Genomic DNA, 13,235 nt, shown 5'->3' with positions numbered 1-13,235 from the left:
TTAGAAGTAATATGGCACAATGTCGAGTACAGTTATCTAGCTAGAGAGACTTTACTATAAAATCTGCTGTTTTTGGAGTGAATACGGCGCTGAGAACGATGTGGCATTCATATACGCGAAAATGTGCGACCGACGCTCCGGGCACGGCGCGGACACCTCAAATGCCACACTAACATTTGTTCCACTTGGTTTATATTCGCCCTATATTCTTCTCACCCTAACCGCCGTGCATTCTCTTTTGTTTTGTTTCAACGTTTTCTTTATAGCGCGACGTGTTTTAAATGTACTTGTTTTATAATTCAATCGCAACATAAATAACCAAATGTAAAACACTAAACAACAGACCTCTTTATGTGCTAACTTATAATAATATAATAATATTATATCAGCCCTGTATTATATACTTGCCCACTGCTGAGCACGGGCCTCCTCTACTACTGAGAGGGATTAGGCCTTAGTCCACCACGCTGGCCTAGTACGGATTGGTAAACTTCACACACCTTCTAAATTCCTACAGAGGAACTTCTCAGATGTGCAGGTTTCCTCACGATGTTTTCCTTCGCCGTTAAAGCGAACGATAAACTCACAAAGAATACACACATGATTTTAGAAAAGTCAGAGGTGTGTGCCCTTGGGATTTGAACCAGCGGACATTCGTCTCGGCAGACCGTTCCATACCCAACTAGGCTATCGTCGCTTACTAACTTATAACGCTAACTTATATTCCTATAAAAACAAAGAAAAAGCTTGCGTAAGTAACATAGCCTCGGGGTCGTCTAATTACTAAAAATACTTGGCTTTGCGCGCGTAAAACCTAGTTACCCGGAATAGAAAGAAACTTATATAGGTACACTATTCTAACTTTGCACGAGTTGTGACGTGGAGAGTAATTTAACCCATAGGAATGTTGCATATTACCAGTAAAATCTATCTGGCACTTGCGCCTTCTAGGTATCGATTTGGAAAACGGTACACTCGTTTGGAATTCGTGAATCGAATTATGTAAAGTGCATGACACATTCGTATCATATACCTACTGTTTTTAATGGTAAAGGCCGTGGATTCCACCGAACACTCATCAATTATCACATGAGTAATAAATACAGACAGATGTTTCGTTATTTCAGTAGCATAATATGGACATACAAGTACGAAAATTAGTAAGACAATGATTAAATAAATATCCTATAATTGATACAGCAGACATAACGGCGCCATCGGTGAAGTAAACATAAAACAAATCCAGAAACTGTTTTTTTCTTTTATGTTAAGGCGATACCTCAAGGTCCATTTTCATACATTTTGTTTCGCCTTTAATCTGGGTAACTAAACAAGTATTGGCAAGTAAAGAATTTAAATTCACGTCTAGTTAGTGATTAGTTCTCGCAGTTGAAGAAAAATGTAAAAATAATTAATAATCATGGATATTTCTGCCTTTAAAATTTCGTCATATTAAATTTTAAAGGCCGAAATATCCATGATTATTAATTATTTTTACGTTTTTCTTCAACTGCGAGAACTAAATTTTACTTGCCAATACTTGTTTAGTTACCCAGATTAAAGCCGAAACAAAATGTATGAAAATGGACCTTGAGGTATCGCCTTAAATGTTGATTTTTATTTAGTTCATAATATACATTAGATTTGATTGCCTCCTTGTTCTAGTGATCCTGGGTTTAATTGCCAGACAGAACAAATCTCATGTGCATTCCTGTAACACAATTTTCTCAGGAAGTGATATTTCAGAGGTAGTTGACGTCTTCGTCGTCGTTTCTACAACCGACCCTGCATTGAAACTTTGAGTGCAACACGAGCAAAAATACGATATGAACATTATGACCTAAAATTTTTATATACCAATACATAGTGTTGAAACAAACAACTCCTTTCACTTTTAAAAGCATCTTGGGATCTGTGGATTAACAAACTGCTAACACTCATCACCATCATCAATACACTTGGATCTGTCAATGGCAAACATTAATCAAACGCTCGCCTGAATTATAATAGTAAATAAATCGAACGAATTTCTGTGAACTTAAAACCAGCAATAAAGACTGACTAAAATATTACAGTGAAGATTTAGCACGAAACTGCACACGAAAAAAGCAAAATAAATGAAGTTTTGAATTCAAACACGATTAGGAGAGACTCAGACTGTATCATAAATGTTGCTGATTTATTTCAAGCTTGTTGGTGCAAGATATAAAGGATGAACTCCTTTACATTACGTAAATTATTTGGAAAGCATTTCTAAACTGTCGAGTTTATTTTAGTTAAATTCATTGACTATAATACTAACACCTAATTCATCGACACACCCAGTGGAAACAACATTGCACTATGTTAATATTATATTATAAATAAATTGAACATAATTAATAATCATGCTTTGATGGATATCGTCCTGTTTTTTGTTTCAAATTTCCATCACGCGATGTAAATAATTTTATTAATCAAATAAACGCATACAATGGTACTGTGGCAAATTATTGCATGTTACAGGAACTATCACCATTATTGTATTAGGTGCCCGAGTAATAACTATGTAAAAACAATTATCCTTAATAGAGAGATACTGTGTCATGTCATATATTTGTATTTTGTAGGCCGATGATGACCGCATTGGTGAAGTACCAAACCCCAAAATGTTCATTGCATTATTATTTATATACACTGACATAATATTGTTATCTAATCTTTATTGATTCAGCGCGCTACATTTTATCGGCAAAAAATGCACTCGAGTACTATTATGATACATTTTCGGGAAACATATTTATTATAACTATTGATTCCGACATGGAAATAACTAACTAATTCATTCAATTCATCAAAATAACCTTTTGAGTGCTACCTTAATTCCTAAATGAAATAAAGTAGGTAGCCGTTCGTTTTTACAACTATGACCTAGAAATATTTGTATGGAATCGAAGTTGGGCTGTTATGGTGACGACATACCGTCGACCTTTAGTACACCAAACATGTGCTTCTGAATATACAATAGTGAACGTGTACACATTTTTCATCTTTACGATGTAATCGTGTATTGTACGCGCAAATCTTTTTTTTTTTTTTTGTTTCGTGGAGAAAATCCCTTATTACTGCCGCCCCGCCTTCGTGGGGGGCGACTGACCGGTTATGCTGGGGTAACCGTGCCTTACGGCCCGGCGTTGAGCCGCTCGGACTTGATGACGACCTTCGGGCGACCGCCGGGCCGAGTCCCTAACCATCCATTAGGGACGGCTGCGGGCTTCCTCTGACGGAAGTGTCTAAGTCTTCGTCTGCAGCCGCCCCTGCGCGGTGCCGCCTTGCGGCCCGTCTCCTATGTTGGGCTCAGAAGCCCCCGCGCACCGAAGGACGCCCTCGGCGTCTACGGCAGCATGAGGCCAACTACACACTGCCGTCCATCCCGGGGGTCAACCGAAAGATGTGCAAGAATGTACAAAAATGCACTAGGGCGGACAGCCCCCTACTGCCCGCCGACGACCCCCTTCGTGGCCCCTATTAGTCGCCTCTTACGACAGGCCGGGGATACCGTGATGGAATTCTTCAAACGCCCCAATTCCACAGGGCGGGTACGCACAAATCTACCGACTTTTACGTACCTACTGAGTTGTTTAACACTTTTTTATATCCATTGCAAGACAACATTCAATTGACAAGCCAGGTTGGGTCACCTATCATTGACGTTTTATTGAATATGATATTTGTTCCGTTAATTGAATGAAGCTTTCCAAAATTTCGCGACAGAGCTTCGCGTGATTTATTTTCATTTCGACAGCCACTTCTGAATTCACTGCAAATTATAAACTGACAGCGAGTGACGTCATATCTACGGTGTAAGTAATAAATTCGATAGGTTGAGTCATAAGCAAATCTCAACTTAGTTTTCCTGCCATTCCCGTCTTTAATACTACATTTTGCTAAGTGCTTCATAGTACTTCAGGTCTCTACAATTTGCATTTCTTACCATGACATTATATATTAATATGTAAACATCTCACGAAATGAAGATCCATTCATACCTTTTGTTTTTCTGTGACTTTGATCATCTACTTGTGTTTTTCTTTTTACGAACTACGCTAAATAAGAATTCTTCTCAGAACTTTTATTGCATCTTACTTCGTTTGTAAGGCTTATTGTCGTAAATACTTTGCGAATTTTCGAAATTTCAACGTTGAGTGGTAAAGCGTTATTGTTATCAACGGGAATCCCGATTAATGGTAATGCTTTAATGTAAGGCAACTCCTAAAAGTAACATGTAATTAGTTTCTTGCATAATCAACATTTTTAGCACAATACATTTTGATATAAGTACAGTTCAAATACTATAGCGTATCATTATTTCGCGTGTATGAACTAAGTACCAAACTTCAATGGTTATACACTCACATGTAGGTCTGTCTGGCACACATGAGCCGGTAGATGCTAATATACAAACAAAGCGAGTCTTCTCCAATATGAAATCATCCTTCGAAGCAATCACTGAAAGCTGTCAAATCGTGCATCGCGAACGGAAACTTCAATGAGTCAAGTATACGCACTGACACAAATACGAAACGGGCTATAAATAAAGCAGAATATTTAAAACGCATCGGAAAGAATACGTTGCGTGTTTCGGATATGTAGATTTATATAATACTAGCTTCCGCCCGCAGCTTCGCCCGCGTGGATTTCGGACTTAAAAAATGGAGGAGGTGCTCAATTTGTGGGGATGTTTTTTTAATGTATGGTAGTATTCAGGTGGTCCGATTGTCCGGTCAGGGTCTGATGATGGGAGCCTAGTGAAATCGAAGGAACTTTTAACCATTAAGGTTGCACACGCGACGGAAGCTTATAACTTCTCCCGTTTTCCCAACATTTCCCTTCACTGCTCTGCTCTTATTAATTGTAGCGTGATGAAAAGTATACTATAACCAGCTCAGGAGTATGAAAAATAATTTTACCAAGTTTCGTTAAAATCCGTCGAGTAGTTTTTGTTTCTATAACGGTTATACAGACAGACAGACAGACAGACAGACAGACAGACAAAAATTTTACTAATTACATTTTTGGCATCAATATCGATCCCTAATCACCCCCTGATTGTTATTTAGGAAATATATTTCATGTACAGAATTGCCCTCTCTACAGATTTATTATAAGTATAGATATAAGTATAGATAAATGTTTATATTGCAATAAATTATTTATCAATATTTATGTTGAACTTATAATTTTGTTTGCAGTGAACTTAGTAATATGTTAAAGAGCCGTTCGTAGTTAAAACAATACGTGTAATTAACAGTTTTGCCACATCGAAACAATTTAACCACCAAGGCTAATGACAGATGACTCACGTACTTATAGGCTTTAATATTGTTACTTAGCTAAGTTACACAATGATGATAACAATTTCGTTCGTAACTTCTGGTTTACATTGTTATTTTTAGAATAAATATAATATTTTGGATTGATCTTGGAGTATTTTGACTAATTAAACAGTTATTGATACAATTGCGTATGACGCTAATTTAATCCTTGGGGACAGACGGTGATACGCTATTTTATTACATTTTTACCAACCTCTAAGAATAAAACAGATAATAAAATGAAAAAACCCGCTCGGTAAACCAGTCAAGAAATAAAAAAACGTATGGATATCTTGATTCATGACCTTATTTAACCTAAACTATTTTTGATATCGAAATACAAATTTGTATGAAGGGATGAAAGTGTATTAATGAATTAGTAGCGATGTTTGAGACACTATCAAAGAAAATTCGGAATTACAACTTCACCGAATTTCACGCAGACCAAGTCGCGGGCAAACACTTAGTACGTAACGATTCCGGCGAATATTGTGTTGTTATAATGGTAAACGAGTTAAAAGTCAAATGGGATCGAATGATGAGATCACTGCTATGTAGGTTGTCAGTTAACCAGTTGAACTGTGTTGCGACCTTGTGAATCAGACGGCTGATAAGGCAATGCTATTCGGCGAGGCGGGTCGCGGGCCGCGGGCGTCGAATGTTACCCAAGCACCAGCCTATTAAGTAACCAGCATTTTTGTTAACTTTATAAACCTTGAAACTCAACACATCAAAACTTATTTATACAAAGGAGAATGCCCATTTTTATATGAAAGTTGGGCTACGCTTGCGTCTGTACAAAACCTTCACTAAACTATAGGGAATATATCCTAATTCTTATACAAATTGAAAACAATTGGATATTCGATGGGAGTTTGGAGTTATCAGAATTTTTATAACGCAGTTATTTTGAGGTTAAGTATGGACTGCAATAATGTACGGTAGAAAGTAACTACGTGCCTAATTAAGTTCAATATTGCAGAACCTACTTGTTATTGCTATAAGCAATTATTGGACATTCTTTTCACCTAGCTTTAATTGCCCTTATAAGAAACTGATAGGTACTACATATGTGATAAGACGAAACTTCAATAAAACTTCTAAGATAGTATGACGGAATATTAGTTTTTCACGGAGCATATTATGTTACCTGACCTTTTGTGTATATATTTTTCTGACTTACGACTTATTCTATTACATGGATTGCCTAATCTTTAAATCCACCTACCATGATCTCACTCCAATATATTACATATTGTAGAATAGATTTTATGACCGGCCTATGCCTGACGCCAACCCTCTTTGGAGGATTCCGATCCCAGGCAACTCATGTTAGAAACACCGAGATAAAATGTTGCTTGACCTGGAAATCGAACCCAGGAACTCACTTCATAGCCTGATTAGGCTAATAGTTAATTATCATAGGGAAAGAAAAATAAAACGAGAAATACGAAATCGGATGCATATTTTTATATAGATGTATATTTTTAATAGAGGTATATATTCTTGGCATCCTAAAATAAAAACAAGAATTTGATATAGCTGCAGCACGTTTATATATACTCCTGAAGTGAGTGCATGACTTCTTGCAGCGCTGGTCCGGTCATGTCATGTTGTTGTTGTCTGTGAACCTCTCTATTAGCTGATCTCCAACAAGCAGCACAAACTCATTCCCGCCTTAAAACCTAAAATATAATGTAGAAGTTGAGTAAACATGTTCAGATTATTATTATTGTTAAACTGTTTTCTTTAACTTTGGCAAGATTTTTCCCACATTGTGGGTATGTTAACAATAATCTACAAAACTTACAAACTGGACAGCTCGTCCAAGAAATATACGTGTCGTTGCTGTGGCACCGCATAGGTGCAGTTAATACACCGCCGGGATATGGCGTCTCGATTAACTGTCCTGGGTCTAGGCTCTTGATGACATTGTGTTGCTAACTAAAAGCCTTCCGTCTCAAAGTTCGAAACACACACTATACACGTTGTTTTTAACAGAGAATTTCTCGGCTCAACATTAAAATACATAAGAAAAACACTCCGATCTTGAGTAAGATAAAATATTTTAATGATTTAACATTCAAATCTGAAATGTCAAAATGTCATTAATTTCAGTTGCCAGTGGAATAAAAATCTCTACCCATATATTCATAACTTAAAAATATAGTCCAGACATGTTTTAGCTGACTTTAGTATTTCTGTCAATGCAAGTACAAGTCACCATTTGTTTGTTTTTGGAACGATTAATATTTTCTTTTTTTTACCAGCTATTTGGAGTTTGGTCATAATTATTAAGTAAAATGTATTATTTTACATACATACATACATAACATCACGCATTTATCCCCGAAGGGGTATGCAGAGGCGCAACCAAGGCACCCACTTTTCGCCAAGTATGTTCCGTCCCATGATGTGATAGGGGGCGAGCCTATCGCCATATCGGGCACAAATTCCAGACTCCGGGCTGATACTGAGTAGAAAAACCCAAATATCACTTTGCCCGACTCGGGATTCGAACCCAGGACCTCAGAGCGCTATTGTACCGGACATGCAATACAACTACGCCACCGAGGCAGTCAAGATGTATTATTTCATAACAATATATTTGAGATCAATAAATATATTGTTATATATAATATACATATATTATAAATTCAAGTACAAGCACATTTATTGTACATATTTACTTTTTTATTCCATCTAAGATGGGAATTTGTTATAAATTGGTATCATTTCGCCATATTGGCAGTAAATTATCGGATGTTTCATTTGCAACAATTAAACAACTTTTTATTTTCATATTTTTAAACCCCCATTCGCTTATGACTGAAATAAATACAAATAAAGTAATAATTAAAATGATGATTTTTTGTGGATATTTGGTTGAGACGCATGACTGACGCAAAGATAGCCTGGTTTTGGGCATTGTCCTTTAAAACCTAAAAAAAAAACTACTTTAAATATCCGTCCGTAAAGAACGATAACCCCGAATGACATCATCATTGAAATGATGAATGGTGACGCCATAGTAACTGACGCGGCAAAATCTTAGGTACCTTAGACCGGTATTATTTGTAGCGTTCTATTATCATGAATTTACACACCAGTCGCAAGTCAAGGCACTTTGAAAATAACAAGAGTTTTTTTCATCCGCAAGCATCCGCCAAACTGAATTATAAACAGTTGACAACAATTTTACTTTTACTAAAATAAAACATCTATTCGGTCAGCGGTAGAGTCACGCGAGCCAGTTTTATCCACAGCACTAGTAAGTATACCGGGTTGCATATTATTGTCTGGGTAATTACATTATATTATTGTCTGATTGAAACTAACATGAAGTAACCATAAGATTAGTTGGATAGCCGAAAACCAAAATTTATTTAAATAATCGTAATATATAATTAAGAGGTGGACGGATGACCTAATAAAAGTCACAAGAGGTCGCTGGATGCGGGTCGCTACCAATAGGTCAATCTGGAAATTTTTGAGACAGGACCGCGTTCAGCAGTAGACATCCTACGGCTGATGATGAATACATAATTGGCCATTACTTTCCCTAATATTTATTTGCCATAAGTTTTGATGCTTATGGAAAGTGGTGGTCAGCTATCATTGTAGCACGTACCATCTGTAACAGCTTACTAGTATTATCATGTTTAATTTTACAATCAGCAGCTAGCTTGCCAGACATCAAGTCAACTGCGAAATAACGTGGGAAGTCATATTTCGCAAACGTAAAAATGCAATTATTTTATTGTGCAACAAAAAATACATCCCAAGATTTTATAGTTTACGGCCAGCGCACACTGTCGTATACAACTAATCGGATAAACCAAAACTTTATAACATATAATAGAAATTTAAATCACAAAATTCCTATTCAAAGACCTGAAGCCTGTCTAAATATGCACAATGTACTTAATTAGACATTTCGTTAATTAACAGCCACCGCCCATAACAGCCAATGTGGTTGCTATTTCGACGAACAGTTAGATTTAGTTTTTTAATATAGCTGAGTGCTTACGGATGCTTTTATATAGCTTCTGTAATTAACTGACCGGGATACAACCACGAGCCGTGCGTGTATTCTACTCCAATTAAGCTACAGGGTGTGAAAGAACAGTAATGATGGAAATTATGTTTAGCAGTTATATATCCGTTTTCACTTACCTTGCCATAAAATATTATTGGAAATCGTAATGCAGAGTACATACTTTAGTAGAACATAGACGCAATGTCAAAATAATCATTATTACTCCCTCTTTAAGAAGATGAAGAAACCTTAAGCACTAAATACTGATACTGGATGAAAGCTAAAAAGCGAGAATCAAGGAAATAAATACAAAAAACCTAACCTGCAAGTTTTATCGTTTATTTCGACAAAGAAAAGTTCTTAAATGCCTTTGTATTGCGAATTGAGGCATTATATTTGTATCCAATGCAATGCTTTGTAATACGCAGTAATAATTGAAGAGTGATGATATTGCTACTGTTTATGGACAAGTGTGGTGTTTACCACCGGGCGAGCGACTTGCTTATTTCTTTTAAGTTATATAAAGTATGTTAAATAATTAACTTTCCAAACTACAGGTAGGTACTTAAGTACAATAGAACTTTATAATAAGTCACTTAGTATACATTTTTATTTATTGTTTCTCTACGGAAATTATCGATTTGTGAAACAACAACAAATTTAACACCTACAAGAAAATAAGAAATAAACATTGACCCCCTTATTCATAAACGTTTTTTATCGAAGGATTGAGCATTGCTGTGATAACGAGTCTGTTTTTCAGCTTTGTTTATCTGACAGCTTACTATTAGTTCAGCTTTGTTTACCTGACAGACAATTAGATTCAAGTTGTATCTCAATATTAGCCAATCACAACGTCCCTATGAACGCACTGCGAAGGCTGCCATGCCGTCGCGCACTAAGAAACAGACTTGTTATCATAGCAATGCTCCGTCATTAGATAAAAAACGTTTATGAATATGGGGGTTTGTAAATTACGTTTTATTTGTAGAATTATCATTTTGTTTTTAATTTTTTATGATAAGTGTCATCAACAACAGAATAATTCGGAATTTTATCCGTAGTAAGTACCTAGGTACATTTTATTTATCTGAGGATGTAAGACTTTATTTGTTCATATTGTGTTTGTTGGTTTAATGCTGCTACTTCATAAAATACTAAAACGTTGACTATACGATATCGATAACGAACGGCGGGAAGTGATGCATACTCCTAAGTTAAATTACTTACAGATATATGGTCTAGAAACATACTATTAAAATAAACAAAACGTATCAAATTAAATTGACCTACCTATCTTATATCACATAATATAACTTGTATTAAGAGAGCCTACCAATTAGGTATGCTAATAACTTAGAAACAATTGCATTATTAATTGTAGAGTTTTAAAATACAGAAACCATGGTGCAGGCATAAATTGGTCATCTATCCCGAAAATTCTCAGAAAGCCACTATCTTATTCATAAGAAGCAGTAGTAAATAGCAATAGAGAATAGGTGCACTAAAAATGCGTATTATTCCACGGACAAAAACTCTTAACGAGGTCTTATTACTGGCCGGAAACATATCTGTGTAGATGATAACAATTAATTCCCACGCAGACTGGCTATAAAATTAATCGAGTGATTCATACCACAGAGGTCAAAGATAAATGCCCTAGCGTGTCTAGATAGGTCAGAAACCGTATCTTAAATCAAAATGAAAATAACATTATGTTCCATTATGTCGTTAACACATGTTCATAATAGTAATGGATGTGTATAAGATCGTAGAATACCAATATCAATAAGGAAATGGATCATTGGTTTCTGATTTCGAAAATGTAAAAGTTTGCGAAGAGGTTTGAATGTTTGTTAGTAAGTGCACAAATCGTTTGATGGATTTGTATACAATTTAACGCAAAGCTACAGGTGAAACAAGTCCTGAATGAAAATGTTAGGTGGCGTTATATCCCGGGTCGGGCAAAGATATTGGATTTCTCTGCTCAATATCAGCCTGAAGTCTAGAATTTGTGTCCGATCTGAATCCCGAAAACACGAAATTGCAAATAGTGGGTGGCCTGGTTGTATCTCTGCCTCTACCCCTCCAAAGGTAAAGTAGTATTATGTGTGTGAGTTTAAATCCGAAAAAAATACATTTTCCTAATTAATTTTAGGATAGTTTTTATGCGAGAGAAATTGCAATAAAAATCTTGTGTTCTATAAAGTTGGTGCGTACCTAGTAATTATCGTAATAATGGTTACTAAATAAAAGTGCTAGACAGATTCTACCACTATGGAACATTGGTGTTTAATTAATGCCATTTTGTGAATGCGGGTGTGGCCCATTAGTTGGACAAACAATGTGGCCTCACGAAGACTGAAATGTGTACATTACTCGAGCGCTGAACTCGCATGCAGCGTTTATGAGCATTAATATTACCTATAACATCTTCAACATTAATACAATTATGTTACACATGAACGTGCGTTTGATGTAGGTATCCGTGTGCTATTTTCAACTTTATTGCCAGTATAATAACAATATATTAGGTGAAATACTATATCAGCGTGTCGCTATTTTACTGCATTTTTATACCGTTTTGTTCTTTACGCTAAATTTTGAATAACAAACACATGTTATAAAAACATATTGAAGCAGATTTGTAAAACCCACACGAACTAAAATTAACGTTACGCCTGAATGTATTATCTTCACAGACATCTTTTTTGCCAGAGTTGGTACAATTTTCCGAGGTGTTAAGTCCATGTGATTGCTTAACATACACGTTATCAGTACAATCGGAATCACGTTGTTTGCAAACAGGTATCGTTACATGTAAATTGACAGAGCAATCAAAGGGTCCGTAGGCAAGGCTATTACATGTCGGTCATCGGGTCGCTCCGGGTACGAATCGCGAGGACGCACCCAGCACCAGCCGGCGCGCCCAAAAGGGAGGATATATCACTCCTTTCCGCAATGCGACGATACGCGTGACATTATAATTATTACGCTTTAGCATGATGAATACTAATAGCAGATCAAACAAGAGTGCTCCGTTACGGCCCCTCATTCATCTTTGGGTAGGGTCTACTACTGCTTCATTAAAGAATAACTGAAGCATGCTGTAGTCCATAATGCAAGGCTTCGCTTACAATTATCTGAATCTTCCAAATAGATAACACTCGCCCTAACCCAGCGCTCTATCAGACCATAAAAATTCGCGCCAATGCGGACGATTGGGTGATAGCAAATTTCTGATGTCCGATTAGCGCATACACGCCAAACGTCAGCAGAGGACGTTTGATCCGAAAAGTCTTACTAAATTTATGAATAAGAATAAGTAGTATATAATATTATATACTTAGCTATTTAATTACTACTCGTGTAGGCTTCAAGAGGGCGAGAGAATCTTTTTAAAAGACAAAAGTATTTAGAAAGCTCTAACGCCGGGATAAACCAACGAGATTAAAATTAATAAGATCAATAAAAGTAACCGTCTATCCGCAGTTTCGAATATACGATCCCAATCGCTTCATTCGCTCTATCGCGAAAACGGACTAATCAGAATAAGGTTTTTGTTTTTACATGCTTAGAAATGGCTTATTTAACTGAATTCTTTTGGGGTCGGAACGCACATTAAGATTGGGATCGTTTCTGGAAATGGGCCGTAAATTAATCCGAGAAAGTACTTTCGTCAGAAATCAGATACATATAAATATAATATAAAGAAATAATTCAAACGTTTAGCCCATAATGGCAAAGTATGAACGAGGCATAAGATTATGTATGCGATGTCTGTCGGACTAATAACAGAAGCAGACACGGCGTAAATAAAATTTATGCAACTATTTAAAAGA

At 36.3% G+C, this 13,235-nt stretch overlaps 1 protein-coding gene across 7 annotated transcripts in view; it reads right to left on the bottom strand.

The window, feature by feature from the left end:
• LOC115448274 (piezo-type mechanosensitive ion channel component) overlaps positions 1-13,235 on the bottom strand; it is a 52,940-nt gene that overhangs the window by 38,217 nt on the left and 1,488 nt on the right. The gene's annotated exons all lie outside the window — the stretch shown is intronic.

The sequence above is a fragment of the Manduca sexta genome, chromosome 23, assembly GCF_014839805.1.
Source record: "Manduca sexta isolate Smith_Timp_Sample1 chromosome 23, JHU_Msex_v1.0, whole genome shotgun sequence".
NCBI classification, from domain to species: Eukaryota; Metazoa; Arthropoda; class Insecta; order Lepidoptera; family Sphingidae; genus Manduca; species Manduca sexta.
Note: the sequence above shows the minus strand (reverse complement) of the source record. Positions and strands in the feature narration are given on the sequence as shown.